The sequence below is a fragment of the Antechinus flavipes genome, chromosome 4, assembly GCF_016432865.1.
Source record: "Antechinus flavipes isolate AdamAnt ecotype Samford, QLD, Australia chromosome 4, AdamAnt_v2, whole genome shotgun sequence".
Lineage (NCBI taxonomy): Eukaryota > Metazoa > Chordata > Mammalia > Dasyuromorphia > Dasyuridae > Antechinus > Antechinus flavipes.
The window spans coordinates 298,519,057-298,530,385 of NC_067401.1; the positions used below are offsets into that span (position 1 = coordinate 298,519,057).

General features: G+C 35.2%; 1 protein-coding gene across 5 annotated transcripts in view; it reads right to left on the reverse strand.

Annotated features, from left to right (window-relative positions):
- Positions 1 to 11,329, reverse strand: part of CEP85L (centrosomal protein 85 like) — a 236,514-nt gene that overhangs the window by 132,264 nt on the left and 92,921 nt on the right. The gene's annotated exons all lie outside the window — the stretch shown is intronic.

Genomic DNA, 11,329 nt, shown 5'->3' on the forward strand with positions numbered 1-11,329 from the left:
TACATTGTTGTTGGAATTGTAAACAGATCCAACTATTCTGGAGAACAACTTGGAACTATGCTCAAAGGACTATCAAATTGTGCACATCCTATGATCCAGCAGTGTTTCTACTGGGCTGATATCTCAAAGATCTTAAAGGAAGGAAAGGGAAACATGTGCAAAAATCTGGCAGTCCTTTTTGTAGTGTTAAGAAAATGGAAATTGAGTGGATGCCCATCGGTTAGAGAATGGTTATGGTACATGAATGTTATGGAATATAATTGTTCTATAAGAAACGAATAGCAGGATAATTTTAGAGAGGCCTAGAGAGACTTACATGAACTGATACTAAGTGAAATGAGCAGAACCAGGAGATCATTGCACTGGGCAACAAGATTATAAGATGATCAATTCTGATGGAAGTGGCTCTCTTCAATAATGAGATGATTCAGGTCACTTCCAATGATCTTGTGATGAAGAGAGCCAAAGAAAGGACTGTGGGAACTGAGTGTGGTTCACAATATAGCATTTTCACTCTTTTTTGTTCTTGTTTGCTTGCATTTTGTTTTCCTTCTAATTTTTTTCTGGTTTCATTTTTATTTTTCTTGTGCAGCAAGATAATTATATAAATATGTATGCATATTTTTGTTTTTCTTCCCAGGTTATCTTTACCTTTCTAAATCTGATTTTTCTTGTGCAACAAGATAACTGTATAAATATGTACATATATATTGTATTTAACATATACTTTAACATGTTAATGTTAAACATGTATGGGACTGCCTGCCACATAGGGGAGGGGGTAGAGGGAAGGAGGGGAAAAGTTGGAACAGAAGTGTTTGTAAGGGTCAATGTTGAAAAATTACCCATGTATATGTTTTGTCAATAAAAAGCTATAATAAATATATATATATATATGCATAATTTGAATTTAACATATACTTCTACCAAATTTAACAAATATTGGACTATTTGCCATGTAGGGGAGGGGTTGGGAGAAAGGGGAGAAAAATTGAAACACAAGGTTTTACAAGGATTAATGTTGAAGAATTATCCATGCATATGTTTTGAAAAATAAAAAACTTTAATAAAAATAATAAATAAATAAAGAGATTACTAGTTGTATTTCCCACTATCCTATTATTCCCTCAATTATAACCTTTCATCTTTTTCTCCTCCCCACTATTTTTGCCTCTAACATCCACCTCTTTCAACCTGTCCTCCTTCCCCTGCATCATTTCCCTTGCCCTTCTTATTCCTTTTTTCCTCTTTTCTAATAGCCTCCCTCTTTCCTCTCCCCTTTCCCTCCAACTTCCCTATAAGGTGAAACATGTTTCTATACCAAAAAAAATGTATGTTATTCCCTCTTTGGAGAGATTTGCTTTGGAAAGCAGATAATAAAAAATTAATAAGAGAATAAGAGAACAGAAAATAGAGGGACCTGTTGTAGAGAGCCTGTTCAAGGAGTTTAGCTATAATCACCAGTATTCCCCTTACTTCTGTCCAGCCATTGTGGTAGAGAAAGGAGTGGTGGTATTTTCACTCTCCCCAGTGAAAAAAAAATTGTAAATAAAAAAATAAAATTAAAAAGATGCAACATAGAAACTACCTCTGCAGGTGCTGCATGCCTACCTCCACAGCAAATGAAGACAAAGAAATGAAAACTATCAAAAGAAGGTACAGTTAAAAAACTCACCATGAGAAATGGATATGGTGTTATTAATAGATATAATATATATCTAATAATAGATATAACATTAAACAAGAAATTACCATTTGTCTTGCTACTGAAGCAAGAATTAATTCTTCCACTTGCAGCTTAAACCTCCCATATTTCTTTCTTTTCTTTTCTTTTCTTTTCTTTTTTTTTTTTTTTTTTTGGCTGAGGCAATTTGGGGTTGCCTCACAGCTAGAAATGTAAAGTGTCTGAGACCAAATTTGAACTCAGATCCTCCTGACTCTTCAGGACTGGTGCTCTAAACCTTCCATATATTTTCTTTAATTTTGCTGAGGCAATTGGGGTTAAGTGACTTGCCCAGGGTCACACAGCTAGGACATGTTAAATGTCTGAGGTCAAATTTGAACTCAGGTCCTCCTGACTCCAGGGCTAGTGCTCTATCCACTGCACCACCTAGCTGCCCTTGCGCCACCTAGCTGCACCCATATATTTTCAATTAGAATGTAAGCTCCTCCAGGGTGTTCTCTCTCTCTCTCTCTCTCTCTCTCTCTCTCTCTCTCTCTCACTCACTCTCGCTCTCTCTATCTATGCCTCTCTCGTTCTCTCTATCACATACATATACACACATGCTTACCTCACACATGGAAATCCTCTACAGAATCTAAGATGCTGAGGGATAGAAACTGTTTCATTTTTTTCTTTGCATCCCAAAAAAACAAAAGTACAATGTCTATCATCACTCTAGGGAATTGATAAATACTTGCTAATTGATTGGTGAATGAAATCAAGACCTAATCAAAAAATGCTGGAAAGGCAACACAGCTTAATGAGCAGGTAATATTCTCAGACTCAGGCAGACCTGGGTTCACCTCCTATTTCTGACACATAGCCTCCAAAATTCTCTGTCTTTCTAAGATTTTAAGTTACACAAGCACTGAATGGGAGGGAGAGTTTCTCTGGTGAGCATCTATGGCTACAAGTGTCTATATTCACACATTTCATTTTTCTTTCTTCTTTCCATATCTTATCATAAAAATTTTCTGACAAGCTTCTGTGACATAATTCACAGAATATAATATAATATAATAATGTTCTTCTCTTAGTCACTTGTATCATCTCCAGATCTTGCAGCAACTTTTTCTACTTATACCTTCACAACTTACTACTCTTGGAAACTTAATAATGTTATGCCACAGTTCTCAGTTTCCCTAATTATCCTGATCCAGTCCTGACTCAGTTTCTCTGCTTCAGTCTATAATTATCAGCTCAAAGTTCAATCCTGAAAAACCTCCCCTCCCTCTTTATCAGAATACTTGATAAGGATAAAAGATTATGTTTTAAAATATCAGAATGCCTCTCCCCAACTCCCTGGTGCCTCCCCTCACCCTGTCAGAACCAGATTGTCAGAGTCCCATTCTGCTCTCAGCACCCTGACTCCGCCCCTGCTTCAGTCTACCCTCCCACCCCCCTTCTGAGCCATATGTATATAAGGTCATTGAGAACTCACATTGTTTGCTGGATTCTTGGAGACGACTATCTCATTCAGCCCAGGGACCAAACCATGCATCCATTTGGTCCCAGAAAATCTCTCCCTTTTAAATAAATTATTAAATACTCTGTAATCTCTATTTTGCCTTAGTTTCTCCGGCATTACAATAATAGCTACATAGTATTTATTAAATAAAGAGTAAGTACATATTATTAAAAAGAGATCAAATATATAAGGAAAAATTATAAAAACTAGGACAGAGAATGAGAGTGAAAGCGAAGACAAAGAGGAAAAATCAAAGCCCATATTTGTGCACCTCCAACATAAAACCAAAAGCCTAACACAGATATGGAGAGTTCTTATGTAAGCATAAGCCGTAGTGGTGGTAGTGGTAGCTTCTCCACAATTGCTGTAATTAAGGGAATGATGACTACAGAAGAAGCCAAAAAGGAGGTCATGTTCTGGCCAAAAAGTAGCTGCCAGGAAAGAAATAATATCAGGTTATCAGATTCTAGTTCATGAATAGGAAATTTAGCTATTTGATAGCAATGGCAAGGAGCACCAATTCAATCAGATTAAAATTAACATCATTAAACCATGACTATACTTACATAGAAATAAAAACCCCTCCATCTCATTCTTTGTAATTATTATGTAGACAGCTAATAGATCTAAGGTTAGCAGCATCCATATTTGTAAGTATATGAGAGTTTACTTGCCCTCCTCCCACCATATACAGGAGGTATAAAGCAATGGCATCAAGCTCAACTAGAAGAGGCAACACGGGATGCCTACAGGCTGCACTTGGTTTTGTTTTTAAAATGTAGTTATCTACTTTACTGTATTTTTATTAATTTTGTTAAATATCTCCAGATTTCCTTTTAATCTGGTTCTGGCTGCAGTCCAGAGTTTGAACAATGTTGGCTTACATACAGACTTGGAAGACCACAAATTATTTCTAGCACAGTATGACAAATATGGCAATACATTTAGAAGAATTACATATATTTAACCTATACTGGATTGCTTACTATCTAAAAGGAGGTGGAGAGATGAGAGGGAGAAAAATTTGGAACACTTTGGTTTTGCAAAAATAATGTTGAAAACTATCTTTGCATGTATTTGGAAAAATAAAAAGGTATTATAAAAAAAATAAACTTTTCATCAAATCAAAAAAAAAAAAAAAATCAAGTAAACCCCAAATTAACTTCATCTATAATATACTGTATTTTTATTTTGTTGTTGCCAATTGAGAGTTTTGTGGACCTTCCAAGTTTGACACCTCGATAAAAAAAACATTTATTTCCCTCAATTGAAAATGAGCTCTTTAACAATTGGGACTGTCTTGCTTTTCTACTTATATTCACAGTGCTTGGAGCTTAAGAACTGCTCTTTATTCATTCATTTATTCACTTCCCATTTCAAGTTAAGTAAGCAGCCAGAGGAGATAAAAAACAATCTTTAGCCTTAGTTCTAAAAGTCCTTATTATCAGGGAAGAAATTTGACAATTCGATGAAAAATTTTTAAACAAGATATATTAAATCTGTGGCAAAGACTACCTTAAAAATAATATTCAATAAAATTACATTACATTTATAAGCCACATAGATCCTTTAACTATTCCCCAAGTGATGAGCAACTACTTTTTTTCTAGCTCTTTGCTACCATAAAAAGTATGAGTATATGGAGCTATTCTTTTTGTCAGTGCCGCTTGAGGTATATATTACCAAAGGTATTTCTGAGTCAAAGGTTATGGACATTTTAGCCACTATTTGCATAATTTCCAAATGGTTATCCTAATTCACAGATCTAAAAACAATTCATTAGTGTGCAAATTTTTTCATAATACCTCCAACATTTACAATTCCCATTTTCTGTCACACTTGCCAGGTGTGAGCTAAAATGGTTTTTATTCACATATATTTATTTACATATGCACTTGGTGCATTCTTTCATGTAACTATTAATAATTTTACAATCCTTCTGAAAATTGTTTTTCTTATTTTTTTATTCTTCTCTACTGGGAAATAGCTTCTAGAGTTAATATATTTCTGTTTTGCTATCTATATTTCTTGAACAAAAAAAACATCATCTGAGATTTTCCCCAATAAACTGCTTCCTAGTGCTTATCCTACATGTACTCATTTTATTTGTGCAAAACCTTTTCAATTTCTTCTAATAAAAATTATCTATTTGAAATTGAAACTATCACCACTCATATAAAAGTGTTCCAAATCACTACTGATCAGAGAAATGCAAATTAAGACAACTCTGAGATATCACTACACACCTGTCAGATTGGCTAAGATGACAGGAAAAAATAATTATGAATGTTGGAGGGGATGCGGGAAAACTGGGACACTGATGCATTGTTGGTGGAGTTGTGAATGAATCCAACCATTCTGGAGAGCAATCTGGAATTATGACCAAAAAGTTCATCAAATTGTGAATACCCTTTGATCCAGCAGTGTTTCTATTGGGCTTATATCCCAAAGAAATACTAAAGAAGGGAAAGGGACTTGTATGTGCCAAAATGTGTGTGGCAGCCCTGTTTGTAGTGGCTAGAAACAATTGAATGGATGCCCATCAATTGGAGAATGGCTGGGTAAATTGTGGTATATGAATGTTATGGAATATTATTGTTCTGTAAGAAATGACCAGCAGGATGAATACAGAGAGGCCTAGAGAGACTTACATGAACTGATGCTAAGTGAAATGAGCAGAACCAGGAGATCATTATACACTTCAACAACGACATTGTATGAGGATGTATTCTGATGGAAGTGAATTTCTTTGACAAAGAGACCTAACTGAGTTTCAATTGATAAATGATGGACAGAAGCAGCTACACCCAAAGAAAGAACACTGGGAAACGAATGTGAACTATTTGCATTTTTGTTTTTCTTCCCTGAATCCAATTCTCCCTGTGCAACAAGAAAACTGTTCGGTTCTGCAGACATATATTGTATCTAGGATATACTGCAACATATCTAACATATATAGGACTGCTTGCCATCTAGGGGAGGGGATGGAGGGAGAGAGGGGAAAAATCGGAACAGAAGCGAGTACAAGGGATAATATTGTAAAAAAAAAAAATTATTCTGGCATGGATTCTGTCAATATAAAGTTATTATAAAATAAAATAAAATATATAATTAAAAAAAGAAAAAAATTATCTATTTTATCATTTTTAAATGTATATGCCTCTTGCTTGGTTAGAAATTCATCCTTTAACTATGAAAAATAATGGAATATTACTATGTTGTAAGAAAGGACAAATATAATGTATACAGAGCAGCACAGAAACACATATAGACAGTTTAAAAATTAAGTAAGCAGAGTCAAAACGTATACATAATGGCCACAACAATACATATGGGAAAAAAAATCACAATTAATCAAAGATTAATCATAATAAATTACAAAGTGCCGGCTTGGCTTCAAGAGATATGAAAAGATACTCTCCTTTACTCCTTTAAAGAGCCATTAGAAAAGGAGAAAAAGCATAGCTCTGTATTAAATATATTTTCATCTCATTTTGACATATTAATCTGTTTTGCTAAATTTTCATCTCATTTTTTTCCTTCTGTTAAAAAAAAATCTTTCTACAAGGAATGGCTCTCTTGGAGGGGGAAAGAGGGAAATCTTGGTTATTATATAAAATGAAAAAATATTAAAACAAATTGATAGGAAAAAGTACTAGTCAAAAGAATAAAGCTTAACTTTAACAATTAGTCAATAAGTTAATTGCAGTAATTAATTTCTATTACTCACAAAAACACAGATCCAGTTCTGGAAAAGATCTGAGACTATTCTACCCTCTCAATTCTACGAGGAAAGTAGTCCTAATAAAGTGATTTGCCCAAGCAAAGTTACACATGAAGAAGTAAATTACCAGAAATGGCACTTGAATCCAGATTCCCCTTGATTCAATCCAGAGCACTTTCTACAGTTGTTAGGCAAATTCCCAAATGAAAATAGAGTAGCAAAAAATAAAATAAAATAAAAGCAGCAGACTAATACATTTGAGTCCTATTAGACAGATAATAGTATATTCCCACAAATAAATAATAGACTTGTTCATTTGAAAGTAAGCAATAGAAACACAGGCAAATTTTTCACTTAGATAACTGGTAATACATGGGGGCCATCAAAAGATAAGGAAAATTATTCTATAGGTAATGTCTACTAACTATTCTGTGCTCTTTCTGAATGAGCATAGCAGTACCTTCGCCAAGGACTGCATGGTAGCCTGAAGCTTTAGAAGGTAATTGGAATAGATAGGGAAGGGCACTAATAAGGACCTGTTTAACCCCCTGTCCCAGTCCATTACAGGACTCTGTCTCATAACATCTTTCCTATCATCCTGTCTCACCCCCTCTCATGTCTCATGTTGTCTCTCTTCTCACCCCACCAGCCCTCAGTGTTTTTTCTCTTTCTTATGGCTAACTCTTTTAGATGCAAAATCTCTTTTCCTATTATTTAACCTGCCAGTTAATGGTATACTTCAATTTCACGGAGTGTTCCCTCCCTCCTCATTAACTATGGTTTCCTTTACAGAACAACTTGTCTTTTCCATCATTAAATGTTAAAAACCCCTTTCCCTGCTAACTCTATTGCTCTCCTAACTCTTTCATATTTACCATTCCTGATGTCTACTGAATCTCTTCATTTGGTCTGTAACCTTTTCTCCAAAATAAGCCTACCTTTTGCCAAGGAGAATGTTCATCCTAGATTCTTCACAAGACTGAACCTCAACTTTGGGGGCTATATCAATCTCATTATTTGATGTTAAATGCCAAACACATCACTTGGAGTCAGAAATTACTATCCTTAAACCACATCAGGAATGACTATAACTGCCATGGTTACAACAAACCCACAGAAGGAGATACTGTGCTTTTTAGGGAGCAACCTCAAAGTGGAAGCAAAGCAACCAACCTAATACACAACCCTCAAGAAATACTGAGATGACAGTAACAAGATGAATTTATCAAATTGTGCATACCCTTTGATCCAGCAGTGTTTCTATTGGGCTTATATCCCAAAGCAATACTAAAGAAGGGAAAGGGACCTTTATGTGCCAAAATGTTTGTAGCAGCCCTGTTTGTAGTGGCTAGAAACTGGAAAATGAATGGATGCCCATCAATTGGAGAATGGCTGGTTAAATTGTGGTATATGAATGTTATGGAATATTATTGTTCTGTAAGAAATGACCAGCAGGATGAATACAGAGAGGACTGGCGAGACTTACATGAACTGATGCTAAGTGAAATGAGCAGAACCAGGAGATCATTATACACTTCGACAACGATATTGTATGAGGACATATTTTGATGGAAGTGGATTTCTTTGACAAAGAGACCTGAGTTTCAATTGATAAATGATGGACAAAAGCAGCTACCCCCAAAGAAAGAACACTGGGAAACGAATGTAAACTATCTGCATTTTTGTTTTTCTTCCCGGATTATTTATACCTTCTGAACCCAATTCTCCCTACGCAACAAGAGAACTGTTCGGTTCTGCAAACATATATTGTATCTAGGATATACTGCAACATATCCAACATATAAAGGACTGCTTGCCATCTAGGGGAGGGGGTGGAGGGAGGGAAGGGGGAAAAAAATCGGAACAGAAACGAGTGTCAATATAATGTAATTATTAAATAAAAAATTTAAAAAAATAAAAAAAATAAAAAAATTTAAAAAAAAAAAAAAAAAGAAATTCATCCTTTAACTATGAAAAATAATGGAATATTACTATGTTGTAAGAAAGGACAAATATAATGTATACAGAGCAGCACAGAAACACATATAGACAGTTTAAAAATTAAGTAAGCAGAGTCAAAACGTATACATAATGGCCACAACAATACATATGGGAAAAAAAATCACAATTAATCAAAGATTAATCATAATAAATTACAAAGTGCCGGCTTGGCTTCAAGAGATATGAAAAGATACTCTCCTTTACTCCTTTAAAGAGCCATTAGAAAAGGAGAAAAAGCATAGCTCTGTATTAAATATATTTTCATCTCATTTTGACACATTAATCTGTTTTGCTAAATTTTCATCTCATTTTTTTCCTTCTGTTAAAAAAAAATCTTTCTACAAGGAATGGCTCTCTTGGAGGGGGAAAGAGGGAAATCTTGGTTATTATATAAAATGAAAAAATATTAAAACAAATTGATAGGAAAAAGTACTAGTCAAAAGAATAAAGCTTAACTTTAACAATTAGTCAATAAGTTAATTGCAGTAATTAATTTCTATTACTCACAAAAACACAGATCCAGTTCTGGAAGAGATCTGAGACTATTCTACCCTCTCAATTCTACGAGGAAAGTAGTCCTAATAAATTAAAGTGATTTGCCCAAGCAAAGTTACACATGAAGAAGTAAATTACCAGAAATGGCACTTGAATCCAGATCCCCTTGATTCAATCCAGAGCACTTTCTACAGTTGTTAGGCAAATTCCCAAATGAAAATAGAGTAGCAAAAAATAAAATAAAATAAAAGCAGCAGACTAATACATTTGAGTCCTATTAGACAGATAATAGTATATTCCTACAAATAAATAATAGACTTGTTCATTTGAAAGTAAGCAATAGAAACACAGGCAAATTTTTCACTTAGATAACTGGTAATACATGGGGGCCATCAAAAGATAAGGAAAATTATTCTATAGGTAATGTCTACTAACTATTCTGTGCTCTTTCTGAATGAGCATAGCAGTACCTTCGCCAAGGACTGCATGGTAGCCTGAAGCTTTAGAAGGTAATTGGAATAGATAGGGAAGGGCACTAATAAGGACCTGTTTAACCCCCTGTCCCAGTCCATTACAGGACTCTGTCTCATAACATCTTTCCTATCATCCTGTCTCACCCCCTCTCATGTCTCATGTTGTCTCTCTTCTCACCCCACCAGCCCTCAGTGTTTTTCTCTTTCTTATGGCTAACTCTTTTAGATGCAAAATCTCTTTTCCTATTATTTAACCTGCCAGTTAATGGTATACTTCAATTTCACGGAGTGTTCCCTCCCTCCTCATTAACTATGGTTTCCTTTACAGAACAACTTGTCTTTTCCATCATTAAATGTTAAAAACCCCTTTCCCTGCTAACTCTATTGCTCTCCCAACTCTTTCATATTTACCATTCCTGATGTCTACTGAATCTCTTCATTTGGTCTGTAACCTTTTCTCCAAAATAAGCCTACCTTTTGCCAAGGAGAATGTTCATCCTAGATTCTTCACAAGACTGAACCTCAACTTTGGGGGCTATATCAATCTCATTATTTGATGTTAAATGCCAAACACATCACTTGGAGTCAGAAATTACTATCCTTAAACCACATCAGGAATGACTATAACTGCCATGGTTACAACAAACCCACAGAAGGAGATACTGTGCTTTTTAGGGAGCAACCTCAAAGTGGAAGCAAAGCAACCAACCTAATACACAACCCTCAAGAAATACTGAGATGACAGTAACAAGATGAATTTATCCAAAACTGATCTCCTTTATCTTTCCCCAAAAAACTGTCCCCTATTATCCAGGGTACTACTAGCCTCCCAGTCACTAAAGACTTGAAATTCAGGCACTATACTAAATTCATTTCCACTCTTTAACAGATCAAATCCTGCCACTTATCCTCTGATACTGCAACTACCCTAATATAGGCCCCCTCAACTATTTTATAGCTGGACTGTGTCAGAGTATTGTGGCAAGTGTCCCTGGTTCAATTCTTTCTCCACTTTAGTCCACTCTCCATCTAGCCTATCAAACTGATATTCCTAAAACACAGTTCTGACCATAATGAACTTCCATTTGAAAATTCTGGATTTTAGGGACACTGATACATTGTTGGTGGAATTGCGAACACATCCAGCCATTCTGGAGAGCAATTTGGAATTATGCTCAAAAAGTTATCAAACTGTGCATACCCTTTGATCCAGCAGTGTTTCTATTGGGCTTATGCCCCAAAGAGATACTAAAGAAAGGAAAGGGACTTGTATGTGCCAAAATGTTTGTGGCAGCCCTGTTTGTAGTAGCTAGAAGCTGGAAAATGAAAGGATGCCCATCAATTGGAGAATGGTTAAGTAAATTGTGTTATATGAATGTCATGGACTATTATTGTTCTGTAAGGAATGACCAGCAGGATGAATACAGAGAGGACTGGCGAGACTT